Here is a 14237-nt window from a genome sequence, read left to right as displayed (position 1 = left end):
GCTCGCAGTGCTCGCTCGAAAACTATAGCCTAAACTAAAACCAATCCCTGTTGCGTTAGTCATTCGTCATTGAGGCGACTTATTTCAAATTTGGGAACGTGTCGGATCGGTTGTGAGGTTGGACTAGATTTTTACGAGCGAGCGGATCGAGCTAGCAACGGTCACAATTTCCAAACTATACATATACCTTATATTGCCTTGCACATATTTCGTGTTAGTACCTAATTTTGTCAGCCATTTCGGACATCACATTGACTGTAGTATGCGGAAATAGTACTATTTATGTGCAACTATTCATAAACTGTATACATTTGTCAGTAGGCAATTCGATAAAGACTTCCGGCTCCTCGGGCTGGTGCGAATATTTCAATGCTCGTATGTGCCAAACCGTTGGTTTGTGGCACACATTTACGCATCTATCGCTCGCTGCGCTCGCTCGAAAGCTATAGCGTAACCTATAACCAATCCATCTTGAGTTCATTATTCGATATGGTGGCGACATATTTCAAATTTGCGAATGTGTCGGATCGGTTGTGAGTTTGGACTAGATTTTTACGAGCGAGCGGAGCGAGCGAGCAGCGATCACAATTTCCAAGCTATATATATACCTTATATTGCCTTGCACATATTTCGTGTTAGTACCTAATTTTGTCAGCCATTTCTGACATCACATTGCACTGTACTATGTGGAAATAGTACTATTTATGTGAAACTACTGGTAAACTGTATACATTTGTCAGTGGGCAATAGGATAAAGACTTCCGGCTCCTCGGGCTGGTGCGAATATTTTAAAGTCCTTATGTGCCAAACCGTAGGATTGTGACACAACTTTCCGCGTCCCTCGCTCGCAGTGCTCGCTCGAAAACTATAGCCTAAACTAAAACCAATCCCTGTTGCGTTAGTCATTCGTCATTGAGGCGACTTATTTCAAATTTGGGAACGTGTCGGATCGGTTGTGAGGTTGGACTAGATTTTTACGAGCGTGCGGATCGAGCTAGCAACGGTCACAATTTCCAAACTATACATATACCTTATATTGCCTTGCACATATTTCGTGTTAGTACCTAATTTTGTCAGCCATTTCGGACATCACATTGACTGTAGTATGCGGAAATAGTACTATTTATGTGAAACTATTCATAAACTGTATACATTTGTCAGTAGGCAATTCGATAAAGACTTCCGGCTCCTCGGGCTGGTGCGAATATTTCAATGCTCGTATGTGCCAAACCGTTGGTTTGTGGCACACATTTACGCGTCTATCGCTCGCTGCGCTCGCTCGAAAACTATAGCCTAACATAAAAACCAATGCATCTTGAGTTCATTATTCGATATGGTGGCGACATATTTCGAATTTGCGAACGTGTCGGATCGGGTGTGAGCTTGGACTAAATTTTACGAGCGAGCGGAGCGAGCGAGCAACGGTCACAATTTCCAAGCTATACATTCACCTTATATTGCCTTGCATATATTTCGTGTTATTACCTAATTTTGTCAGCCATTTCGGACATCACATTGCACTGTACTATGTGGAAATAGTACTATTTATGTGAAACTACTGGTAAACTGTATACATTTGTCAGTGGGCAATAGGATAAAGACTTCCGGCTCCTCGGGCTGGTGCGAATGTTTCAATGTCCGTATGTGCCAAACCGTTGGTTTGTGACACACCATTACGCGTCTCTCGATCGCTGCGCTCGCTCGAAAGCTATAGCGTAACCTATAACCAATCCATCTTGAGTTCATTATTCGATATGGTGGCGACATATTTCAAATTTGCGAATGTGTCGGATCGGTTGTGAGTTTGGACTAGATTTTTACGAGCGAGCGGAGCGAGCGAGCAGCGATCACAATTTCCAAGCTATATATATACCATATATTGCCTTGCACATATTTCGTGTTAGTACCTAATTTTGTCAGCCATTTCGGACATCACATTGCACTGTACTATGTGGAAATAGTACTATTTATGTGAAACTACTGGTAAACTGTATACATTTGTCAGTGGGCAATAGGATAAAGACTTCCGGCTCCTCGGGCTGGTGCGAATATTTTAAAGTCCTTATGTGCCAAACCGTAGGATTGTGACACAACTTTCCGCGTCCCTCGCTCGCAGTGCTCGCTCGAAAACTATAGCCTAAACTAAAACCAATCGCTGTTGCGTTAGTCATTCGACATTGAGGCGACTTATTTCAAATTTGGGAACGTGTCGGATCGGTTGTGAGGTTGGACTAGATTTTTACGAGCGACCGGATCGAGCCAGCATCGGTCACAATTTCCAAGCTATACATATACCTTATATTGCCTTGCACATATTTCGTGTTAGTACCTAATTTTGTCAGCCATTTCGGACATCACATTGACTGTAGTATGCGGAAATAGTACTATTTATGTGAAACTATTCATAAACTGTATACATTTGTCAGTAGGCAATTCGATAAAGACTTCCGTCTCCTCGGGCTGGTGCGAATATTTCAATGCTCGTATGTGCCAATCCGTTGGTTTGTGGCACACATTTACGCGTCTATCGCTCGCTGCGCTCGCTCGAAAACTATAGCCTAACCTAAAACCAATCCATCTTGAGTTCATTATTCGATATGGTGGCGACATATTTCGAATTTGCGAACGTGTCGGATCGGGTGTGAGCTTGGACTAAATTTTTACGAACGAGCGGAGCGAGCGAGCAACGGTCACAATTTCCAAGCTATACATTCACCTTATATTGCCTTGCATATATTTCGTGTTATTACCTAATTTTGTCAGCCATTTCGGACATCACATTGCACTGTACAATGTGGAAATAGTACTATTTATGTGAAACTATTCATAAACTGTAAACATTTGTCAGTAGGCAACAGCATAAAGACTTCCGGCTCCTCGGGCTGGTGCGAATGTTTCAATGTCCGTATGTGCCAAACCGTTGGTTTGTGACACACCATTACGCGTCTCTCGATCGCTGCGCTCGCTCGAAAGCTATAGCGTAACCTATAACCAATCCATCTTGAGTTCATTATTCGATATGGTGGCGACATATTTCAAATTTGCGAATGTGTCGGATCGGTTGTGAGTTTGGACTAGATTTTTACGAGCGAGCGGAGCGAGCGAGCAGCGATCACAATTTCCAAGCTATATATATACCTTATATTGCCTTGCACATATTTCGTGTTAGTACCTAATTTTGTCAGCCATTTCGGACATCACATTGCACTGTACTATGTGGAAATAGTACTATTTATGTGAAACTACTGGTAAACTGTATACATTTGTCAGTGGGCAATAGGATAAAGACTTCCGGCTCCTCGGGCTGGTGCGAATATTTTAAAGTCCTTATGTGCCAAACCGTAGGATTGTGACACAACTTTCCGCGTCCCTCGCTCGCAGTGCTCGCTCGAAAACTATAGCCTAAACTAAAACCAATCCCTGTTGCGTTAGTCATTCGTCATTGAGGCGACTTATTTCAAATTTGGGAACGTGTCGGATCGGTTGTGAGGTTGGACTAGATTTTTACGAGCGAGCGGATCGAGCTAGCAACGGTCACAATTTCCAAACTATACATATACCTTATATTGCCTTGCACATATTTCGTGTTAGTACCTAATTTTGTCAGCCATTTCGGACATCACATTGACTGTAGTATGCGGAAATAGTACTATTTATGTGCAACTATTCATAAACTGTATACATTTGTCAGTAGGCAATTCGATAAAGACTTCCGGCTCCTCGGGCTGGTGCGAATATTTCAATGCTCGTATGTGCCAAACCGTTGGTTTGTGGCACACATTTACGCATCTATCGCTCGCTGCGCTCGCTCGAAAGCTATAGCGTAACCTATAACCAATCCATCTTGAGTTCATTATTCGATATGGTGGCGACATATTTCAAATTTGCGAATGTGTCGGATCGGTTGTGAGTTTGGACTAGATTTTTACGAGCGAGCGGAGCGAGCGAGCAGCGATCACAATTTCCAAGCTATATATATACCTTATATTGCCTTGCACATATTTCGTGTTAGTACCTAATTTTGTCAGCCATTTCGGACATCACATTGCACTGTACTATGTGGAAATAGTACTATTTATGTGAAACTACTGGTAAACTGTATACATTTGTCAGTGGGCAATAGGATAAAGACTTTCGGCTCCTCGGGCTGGTGCGAATGTTTCAATGTCCGTATGTGCCAAACCGTTGGTTTGTGACACACCATTACGCGTCTCTCGATCGCTGCGCTCGCTCGAAAGCTATAGCGTAACCTATAACCAATCCATCTTGAGTTCATTATTCGATATGGTGGCGACATATTTCAAATTTGCGAATGTGTCGGATCGGTTGTGAGTTTGGACTAGATTTTTACGAGCGAGCGGATCAATCCAGCAACGGTCACAATTTCCAAACTATACATATACCTTATATTGCCTTGCACATATTTCGTGTTAGTACCTAATTTTGTCAGCCATTTCGGACATCACATTGACTGTAGTATGCGGAAATAGTACTATTTATGTGAAACTATTCATAAACTGTATACATTTGTCAGTAGGCAATTCGATAAAGACTTCCGGCTCCTCGGGCTGGTGCGAATATTTCAATGCTCGTATGTGCCAAACCGTTGGTTTGTGGCACACATTTACGCGTCTATCGCTCGCTGCGCTCGCTCGAAAACTATAGCCTAACATAAAAACCAATGCATCTTGAGTTCATTATTCGATATGGTGGCGACATATTTCGAATTTGCGAACGTGTCGGATCGGGTGTGAGCTTGGACTAAATTTTTACGAGCGAGCGGAGCGAGCGAGCAACGGTCACAATTTCCAAGCTATACATTCACCTTATATTGCCTTGCATATATTTCGTGTTATTACCTAATTTTGTCAGCCATTTCGGACATCACATTGCACTGTACTATGTGGAAATAGTACTATTTATGTGAAACTACTGGTAAACTGTATACATTTGTCAGTGGGCAATAGGATAAAGACTTCCGGCTCCTCGGGCTGGTGCGAATATTTTAATGTCCTTATGTGCCAAACCGTTGGATTGTGACACAACTTTCCGCGTCCCTCGCTCGCAGTGCTCGCTCGAAAACTATAGCCTAAACTAAAACCAATCCCTGTTGCGTTAGTCATTCGACATTGAATCGACTTATTTCAAATTTGGGAACGTGTCGGATCGGTTGTGAGGTTGGACTAGATTTTTACGAGCGAGCGGATCGAGCCAGCATCGGTCACAATTTCCAAGCTATACATATACCTTATATTGCCTTGCACATATTTCGTGTTAGTACCTAATTTTGTCAGCCATTTCGGACATCACATTGACTGTAGTATGCGGAAATAGTACTATTTATGTGAAACTATTCATAAACTGTATACATTTGTCAGTAGGCAATTCGATAAAGACTTCCGGCTCCTCGGGCTGGTGCGAGTATTTCAATGCTCGTATGTGCCAAACCGTTGGTTTGTGGCACACATTTACGCGTCTATCGCTCGCTGCGCTCGCTCGAAAACCATAGCCTAAACTAAAAGCAATCCCTGTTGCGTTAGTCTTTCGACATTGAGGCGACTTATTTCAAATTTGGGAACGTGTCGGATCGGTTGTGAGGTTGGACTAGATTTTTACGAGCGAGCGGATCGAGCCAGCGACGGTCACAATTTCCAAGCTATATATATACCGTATATGGCCTTGCACATATTTCGTGTTAGCACCTAATTTTGTCAGCCATTTCGGACATCACATTGACTGTAGTATGTGGAAATAGTACTATTTATGTGAAACTACTGGTAATCTGTATACATTTGTCAGTGGGCAATAGGATAGAGACTTCCGGCTCCTCGGGCTGGTGCGAATATTTCAATATCCGTATGTGCCTATCCGTTGGTTTCTGACACACCTTTACGCGTCTCACGCTCGCCGTGCTCGCTCGAAAACTATAGCCTAACCTAAAACGAATCCATCTTGCGTTCATTATTCGATATGGTGGCGACATATTTCGAATTTGCGAACGTGTCGGATCGGTTGTGCGGTTGGACTAGATTTTTACGAGCGCGCGGATCGAGCCAGCAACGGTCACAATTTCCAAGCTATATATATACCGTATATTGCCTTGCACATATTTCGTGTTAGTACCTAATTTTGTCAGCCATTTCGGACATCACATTGCACTGTATTATGAGGAAATAGTACTATTTATGTGAAACTATTGGTAAACTGTAAACATTTGTCAGTAGGCAACAGGATAAAGACTTCCGGCTCCTCGGGCTGGTGCGAATATTTCAATGTCCGTATGTGCCAAACCGTTGGTTTCTGACACAACTTTACGCGTCTCACGCTCGCTGCGGTCGCTCGAAAACTATAGCCTAACCTAAAACGAATCCATCTTGCGTTCATTATTCGATATGGTGGAGACATATTTCGAATTTGCGAACCTGTCGGATCGGTTGTGAGGTTGGACTAGATTTTTACGAGCGAGCGGAGCGAGCGGGCAACGGTCACAATTTCCAAGCTATACATGTACCTTATATTGCCTTGCATATATTTCGTGTTATTACCTAATTTTGTCAGCCATTTCTGACATCATATTGCACTTTACTATGTGCAAATAGTACTACTTATGTGAATCTATTGGTAAACTGTAAACATTTGTCAGTAAGCAATTCGATAAAGACTTCTGGCTCATCGGGCTGGTGCGAATATTTCAATGTCCGTATGTGCCAAGCCGTTGGTTTGTGATACACCTTTACGCGTCCCTCGCTCGCTGCGCTCGCTCGAAAACTATAGCCTAACCTAAAACAAATCCATCTTGCGTTCATTATTCGATATGGTGGCGACTTATTTCAAATTTGCGAACGTGTCTGATCGGATGTGAGGTTGGACTAAATTTTTACGAGCGAGCGGAGCGAGCGAGCAACGATCACAATTTCCAAGCTATACATATACCTTATATTGCCTTGCATATATTTCGTGTTATTACCTAATTTTGTCAGCCATTTCTGACATCATATTGCACTTTACTATGTGCAAATAGTACTACTTATATGAAACTATTGGTAAACTGTAAACATTTGTCAGTAAGCAATTCGATAAAGACTTCTGGCTCATCGTCTGGTGCGAATATTTCAATGTCCGTATGTGCCAAACCGTTGGTTTGTGATACACCTTTACGCGTCCATCGCTCGCTGCGCTCGCTCGAAAACTATAGCCTAAACTAAAACCAATCCCTGTTGCGTTTGTCATTCGACATTGAGGCGACTTATTTCAAATTTGGGAACGTGTCGTTTCGGTTGTGAGGTTGGACTAGATTTTTACGAGCGAGCGGATCGAGCAGCAACGGTCACAATTTCCAAGCTATACATATACCTTATATTGCCTTGCACATATTTCGTGATAGTACCTAATTTTGTCAGCCATTTCGGACATCACATTGACTGTAGTATGCGGAAATAGTACTATTTATGTGAAACTATTCATAAACTGTAAACATTTGTCAGTAGGCAATAGGATAAAGACTTCCGGCACCTCGGGCTGGCGCGAATATTTCAATGTCCGTATGTGCCAAACCGTTGGTTTGTGACACACCTTTACGCGTCACTCGCTCGCTGCGGTCGCTCGAAAACTATAGCCTAACCTAATACGAATCCATCTTGCGTTCATTATTCGATATGGTGGCGACATATTTCGAATTTGCGAACGTGTCGGATCGGTTGTGAGGTTGGACTATATTTTTACGAGCGAGAGGAGCGAGCGAGCAACGGTCACAATTTCCAAGCTATACATATACCTTATATTGCCTTGCACATATTTCGTGTTAATACCTAATTTTGTCTGCCATTTCGGACATCACATTGCACTGTAGTATGTGGAAATAGTACTATTTATGTGAAAGTATTCATGAACTGTAAACATTTGTCAATAGGCAATAGGATAAAGACTTCCGGCTCCTCGGGCTGGTGCGAATATTTTAATGTCCTTATGTGCCAAACCGTTGGATTGTGACACAACTTTCCGCGACCCACGCTCGCAGTGCTCGCTCGAAAACTATAGCCTAAACTAAAACCAATCCCCGTTGCGTTAGTCATTCGACATTGAGGCGACTTATTTCAAATTTGGGAACGTGTCGGATCGGTTGTGAGGTTCGACTAGATTTTTACGAGCGAGCGGAGCGAGCCAGCAACGGTCACAATTACCAAGCTATATATATACCTTATATTGCCTTGCATATATTTCGTGTTATTACCTAATTTTGTCAGCCATTTCTGACATCATATTGCACTTTACTATGTGCAAATAGTACTACTTATGTGAAACTATTGGTAAACTGTAAACATTTGTCAGTAAGCAATTCGATAAAGACTTCTGGCTCATCGGGCTGGTGCCAATATTTCAATGTCCGTATGAGCCAAACCGTTGGTTTGTGATACACCTTTACGCGTCCATCGCTCGCTGCGCTCGCTCGAAAACTATAGCCTAACCTAAAACCAATCCATCTTGCGTTAGTCACTCGACATAGAGGCGACTTATTTCAAATTTGGAAACGTGTTGGATCGGTTGTGAGGTTGGACTAGATTTTTACGAGCGAGCGGAGCGAGCGAGCAACGGTCACAATTTCCAAGCTGTACATATACCTTATATTGCCTTGCATGTATTTCGTGTTGGTACCTAATTTTGTCAGCCATTTCGGACATCACATTGCACTGTACTATGAGGAGATAGTACTATTTATGTGAAACTATTGGTAAACTGTAAACATTTGTCAGTAGGCAATAGGACAAAGACTTCCGGCTCCTCGGGCTGGTGCGAATATTTCAATGTCCGTATGTGCCAAACCGTTGGTTTCTGACACACCTTTACGCGTCTCACGCTCGCTGCGGTCGCTCGAAAACTATAGCCTAACCTAAAACGAATCCATCTTGCGTTCATTATTCGATATGGTGGCGACATATTTCGAATTTGCGAACGTGTCGGATCGGTTGTGAGGTTGGACTAGATTTTTACGAGCGAGCGGAGCGAGCGAGCAACGGTCACAATTTATAAGCTATACATATACCTTATATTGCCTTGCATATATTTCGTGTTATTACCTAATTTTGTCGGCCATTTCGGACATCACATTGCTCTGTAGTGTGTGGAAATAGTACTATTTATGTGAAACTATTGGTAAACTATAAACATTTGTCAGTAGGCAATAGGATAAAGACTTCCGGCTCCTCGGGCTGGTGCGAATATTTTAATGTCCTTATGTGCCAAACCGTTGGATTGTGACACAACTTTCCGCGTCCCACGCCCGCAGTGCTCGCTCGAAAACCATAGCCTAAACTATAACCAATCCCTGTTGCGTTAGTCATTCGACATTGAGGCGACTTATTTCAAATTTGGGAACGTGTCGGATCGGTTGTGAGGTTCGACTAGATTTTTACGAGCGAGCGGAGCGAGCCAGCAACGGTCACAATTACCAAGCTATATATATACCTTATATTGCCTTGCACATATTTCGTGTTATTACCTAATTTTGTCAGCCATTTCTGACGTCACATTGACTGTAGTATGTGGAAATAGTACTATTTATGTGAAATTATTCATAAACTGTAAACATTTGTCAATAGGCAATAGGATAAAGACTTCCGGCTCCTCGGGCTGGTGCGAATGTTTCAATGTCCGTATGTGCCAAACCGTTGGTTTGTGACACCATTACGCGTCTCTCGATCGCCGTGCTCGCTCGAAAACTACTGCCTAACCTATAACCAATCCATCTTGCGTTCATTATTCGATATGCTAGCGACATATTTCAAATTTGCGAACGTGTCGGATCGGTTGTGAGGTTGGACTAGATTTTTACGAGCGACCGGAGCGAGCGAGCAGCGATCACAATTTCCAAGCTATACATATACCTTATATTGCCTTGCACTTATTTCGTGTTAGTACCTAATTTTGTCAGCCATTTCGGACATCACATTGCACTGTACTATGTGGAAATATTACTATTTATGTGAAACTATTGGTAAACTGTAAACATTTGTCAGTAGGCAATAGGATAAAGACTTCCGGCACCTCGGGCTGGTGCGAATATTTCAATGTCCGTATGTGCCAAACCGTTGGTTTGTGACACACCTTTACGCGTCTTACGCTCGCTGCGGTCGCTCGAAAACTATAGCCTAACCCAATACGAATCCATCTTGCGTTCATTATTCGATATGGTGGCGACATATTTCGAATTTGCGAACGTGTCGGATCGGTTGTGAGGTTGGACTAGATTTTTACGAGCCAGAGGCGCGAGCGAGCAACGGTCACAACTTTCAAGCTATACATATACCTTATATTGCCTTGCACATATTTCGTGTTAGTACCTAATTTTGGCTGCCATTTCGGACATCACATTGCACTGTACTATGAGGAAATAGTACTATTTATGTGAAACTATAGGTAAACTGTAAACATTTGTCAGTAGGCAATATGATAAATACTTCCGCCTCCTCGGGCTGGTGCGAATGTTTCAATGTCCGTATGTGCCAAACCGTTGGTTTGTGACACATCTTTGGGCGTCTCTCGCTCGCTGCGCTCGCTCGAAAACTATAGCCTAACCTAAAACCAATCCATCTTGCGATCATTATTCGATATGGTGTCGACATATTTTAAATTTGCGAACGTGTCGGATCGGTTGTGAGGTTCGACTAGATTTTTAAGAGCGAGCGGAGCGAGCGAGCAACGGTCACAATTTCCAAGCTATACATATACCTTATATTGCCTTGCACATATTTCGTGTTAGTACCTAATTTTGTCTGCCATTTCGGACATCACATTGCACTGTACTATGAGGAAATAGTACTATTTATGTGAAACTATAGGTAAACTGTAAACATTTGTCAGTAGGCAATAGGATAAATACTTCCGCCTCCTCGGGCTGGTGCGAATGTTTCAATGTCCGTATGTGCCAAACCGTTGGATTGTGACACAACTTTCCGCGTCCCACGCTCGCAGTGCTCGCTCGAAAACTATAGCCTAAACTAAAACCTATCCCTGTTGCGTTAGTTATTCGACTTTGAGGCGACTTATTTCTAATTTGGGAACGTGTCGGATCGGTTGTGAGGTTGGACTAGATTTTTACGAGTGAGCGGATCGAGCCAGCAACGGTCACAATTTCCAAGCTATACATATACCTTATATTGCCTTGCACATATTTCGTGTTAGTACCTAAATTTGTCAGCCATTTCGGACATCACATTGACTATAGTATGCGGAAATAGTACTATTTATGTGAAACTATTCATAAACTGTATACATTTGTCAGTGGTCAATAGGATAGAGACTTCCGGCTCCTCGGGCTGGTGCGAATGTTTCAATGTCCGTATGTGCCAAACCGTTGGATTGTGACACAACTTTCCGCGTCCCACGCTCGCAGTGCTCGCTCGAAAACTATAGCCTAAACTAAAACCAATCCCTGTTGCGTTAGTCATTCGACATTGAGGCGACATATTTTAAATTTGCGAACGTTTCGGATCGGTTGTGAGGTTCGACTAGATTTTTACGAGCGAGCGGAGCGAGCGAGCAATGGTCACAATTTCCAAGCTATACATATAACTTATATTACCTTGCACATATTTCCTGTTAGTACCTAATTTTGTCAGCCATTTCGGACATCACATTGCACTGTAGTATGTGGAAATAGTACTATTTATGTGAAAGTATTCATAAACTGTAAACATTTGTCAATAGGCAATAGGATAAAGACTTTCGGCTCCTCGGGCTGGTGCGAATATTTTAATGTCCTTATGTGCCAAACCGTTGGAGTGTGACACAACTTTCCGCGTCCCTCGCTCGCAGTGCTCGCTCGAAAACTATAGCCTAAATTAAAACCAATCCCTGTTGCGCTAGTCATTCGACATTGAGGCGACTTATTTCAAATTTGGGAACGTGTCGGATCGGTTGTCATGTTGGACTAGATTTTCACGAGCGAGCGGATCGAGCCAGCAACGGTCACAATTTCCAAGCTATACATATACCGTATATTGTCTTGCACATATTTCGTGTTAGTACCTAATTTTGACAGCCATTTCGGACATCACATTGACTGTAGTACGTGGAAATAGTACTATTTATGTGAACCTATTCATAAACTGTATACATTTGTCAGTAGGCAATTCGATAAAGACTTCCGGCTCCTCGGGCTGGTGCGAATATTTCAATGTTCGTATGTGCCAAACCGTTGGTTTGTGGCACACATTTACGCGTATCTCGCTCGCTGCGCTCGCTCGAAAACTATAGCCTAACCTAAAACCAATCCATCTTGAGTTCATTATTCGATATGGTGGCGACTTATTTCAAATTTGAGAACGTGTCGGATCGGATGTGAGGTTGGACTAAATTTTTACGAGCGAGCGGAGCGAGCGAGCAACGATCACAATTTCCAAGTTATAGATATACCTTATATTGCCTTGCATATATTTCGTGTTATTACCAAATTTTGTCATCCATTTCTGACATCACATTGCACTGTAGTATGCGGAAATAGTACTATTTCTGTGAAACTATTCATAAACTGTATACATTTGTCAGTAGGCAATTCGATAAAGACTTCCGGCTCCTCGGGCTGGTGCGAATATTTCAATGTTCGTATGTGCCAAACCGTTGGTTTGTGGCACACATTTACGCGTCTCTCGCTCGCTGCGCTAGCTCGAAAAATATAGCCTAACCTAAAACCAATCCATCTTGAGTTCATTATTCGATATGGCGGCGACATATTTCGAATTTCGGAACGTGTCGGATCTGTTGTGAGGTTGTACTAGATTTTTACGAGCGAGCGGAGCGAGCGAGCAACGGTCACAATTTCCAAGCTGTACATATACCTTATATTGACTTGCATGTATTTCGTGTTAGTGACTAATTTTGTCAGCCATTTCGGACATCACATTGCACTGTACTATGAGGAAATAGTACTATTTATGTGAAACGATTGGTAAACTGTAAACATTTGTCAGTAGGCAATAGGATAAAGACTTCCGGCTCCTCGGGCTGGTGCGAATATTTCAATGTCCGTATGTGCCGAACCGTTGGTTTGTGACACACCATTACGCGTCTCACGCTCGCTGCGGTCGCTCGAAAGCTATAGCCTAACCTATAACCAATCCATCTTGCGTTCATTATTCGATATGGTGGCGACATATTTCGAATTTGCGAACGTGTCGGATCGGTTGTGAGCTTGGACTAGATTTTTACGAGCGAGAGGAGCGAGCGAGCAACGGTCACAATTTCCAAGCTATACATATACCTTATATTGCCTTGCACATATTTCGTGTTAGTACCTAATTTTGTCAGCCATTTCGGACACCACATTGCACTGTAATATGAGGAAATACTACTATTTATGTGAAGCTATAGGTAAACTGTAAACATTTGTCAGTAGGCAATAGGATAAATACTTCCGCCTCCTCGGGCTGGTGCGAATGTTTCAATGTCCGTATGTGCCAAACCGTTGATTTGTGACACACCTTTAGGCGTCTCTCGCTCGCTGCGCTCGCTCGAAAACTATCGTCTAACCTAAAACCAATCCATGTTGCGTTCATTATGCGATATGGCGGCGACATATTTCGAATTTGCGAACGTGTCGGATCGGTTGTGAGGTTGGACTAGATTTTTACGTGCGAGCGGAGCGAGCGAGCAGCGATCACAATTTCCAAGCTATACATATACCTTATATTGCCTTCCATGTATTTCGTGTTATTACCTAATTTTGTCAGCCATTTCTGACATCACATTGCCCTGTACTATGTGGAAATAGTACTATTTATGTGAAACTATTCATAAACTGTAAACATTTGTCAGTAGGCAATAGGATAAAGACTTCCCGCTCCTCGGGCTGGTGCGAACGTTTCAATGTCCGTATGTGCCAAACCGTTGGTTTGTGACACACCTTTACTCGTCCTTCGCTCGCCGTGCTCGCTAGAAAGCTATAGCCTAACCTAGAACGAATCCCTCCTGCCTTAGTCATTCGATATGGAGGAAAATTATTTCACATTTGGGAACATGTCGGATCGGTTGTGAGGTTGGTCTCGATTTTTACGTGCGAGCGGAGCGAGCGAGCAGCGATCACAATTTCCAAGCTATACATATACCTTATATTGCCTTGCACATATTTCGTGTTAGTACCCAATTTTGTCAGCCATTTCGGACACCACATTGCACTGTACTATGTGGAAATAGTACTATTTATGTGAAACTACTGGTAAACTGTATACATTTGTCAGTGGGCA

The 14237-nt window shown here is 42.7% G+C and overlaps 1 long non-coding RNA gene across 3 annotated transcripts in view; it reads right to left on the bottom strand.

Annotated features, from left to right (window-relative positions):
- The window catches only part of LOC126926767 (uncharacterized), a 249715-nt gene extending 237374 nt beyond the window's left edge, over positions 1-12341 (bottom strand). For all 3 annotated transcript variants that reach the window (XR_007714849.1, XR_007714848.1, XR_007714847.1), the window contains exon 1: positions 12210-12341. This is a non-coding gene — a long non-coding RNA (uncharacterized LOC126926767). The remainder of the gene's footprint in view (positions 1-12209) is intronic.
- Positions 12342-14237: the final 1896 nt, after the last annotated feature.

The sequence above is a fragment of the Bombus affinis genome, unplaced genomic scaffold (genome assembly GCF_024516045.1).
Source record: "Bombus affinis isolate iyBomAffi1 unplaced genomic scaffold, iyBomAffi1.2 ctg00000058.1, whole genome shotgun sequence".
Classification (NCBI taxonomy): Eukaryota; Metazoa; Arthropoda; class Insecta; order Hymenoptera; family Apidae; genus Bombus; species Bombus affinis.
This window is presented reverse-complemented; position numbering and strand designations above follow the sequence as displayed.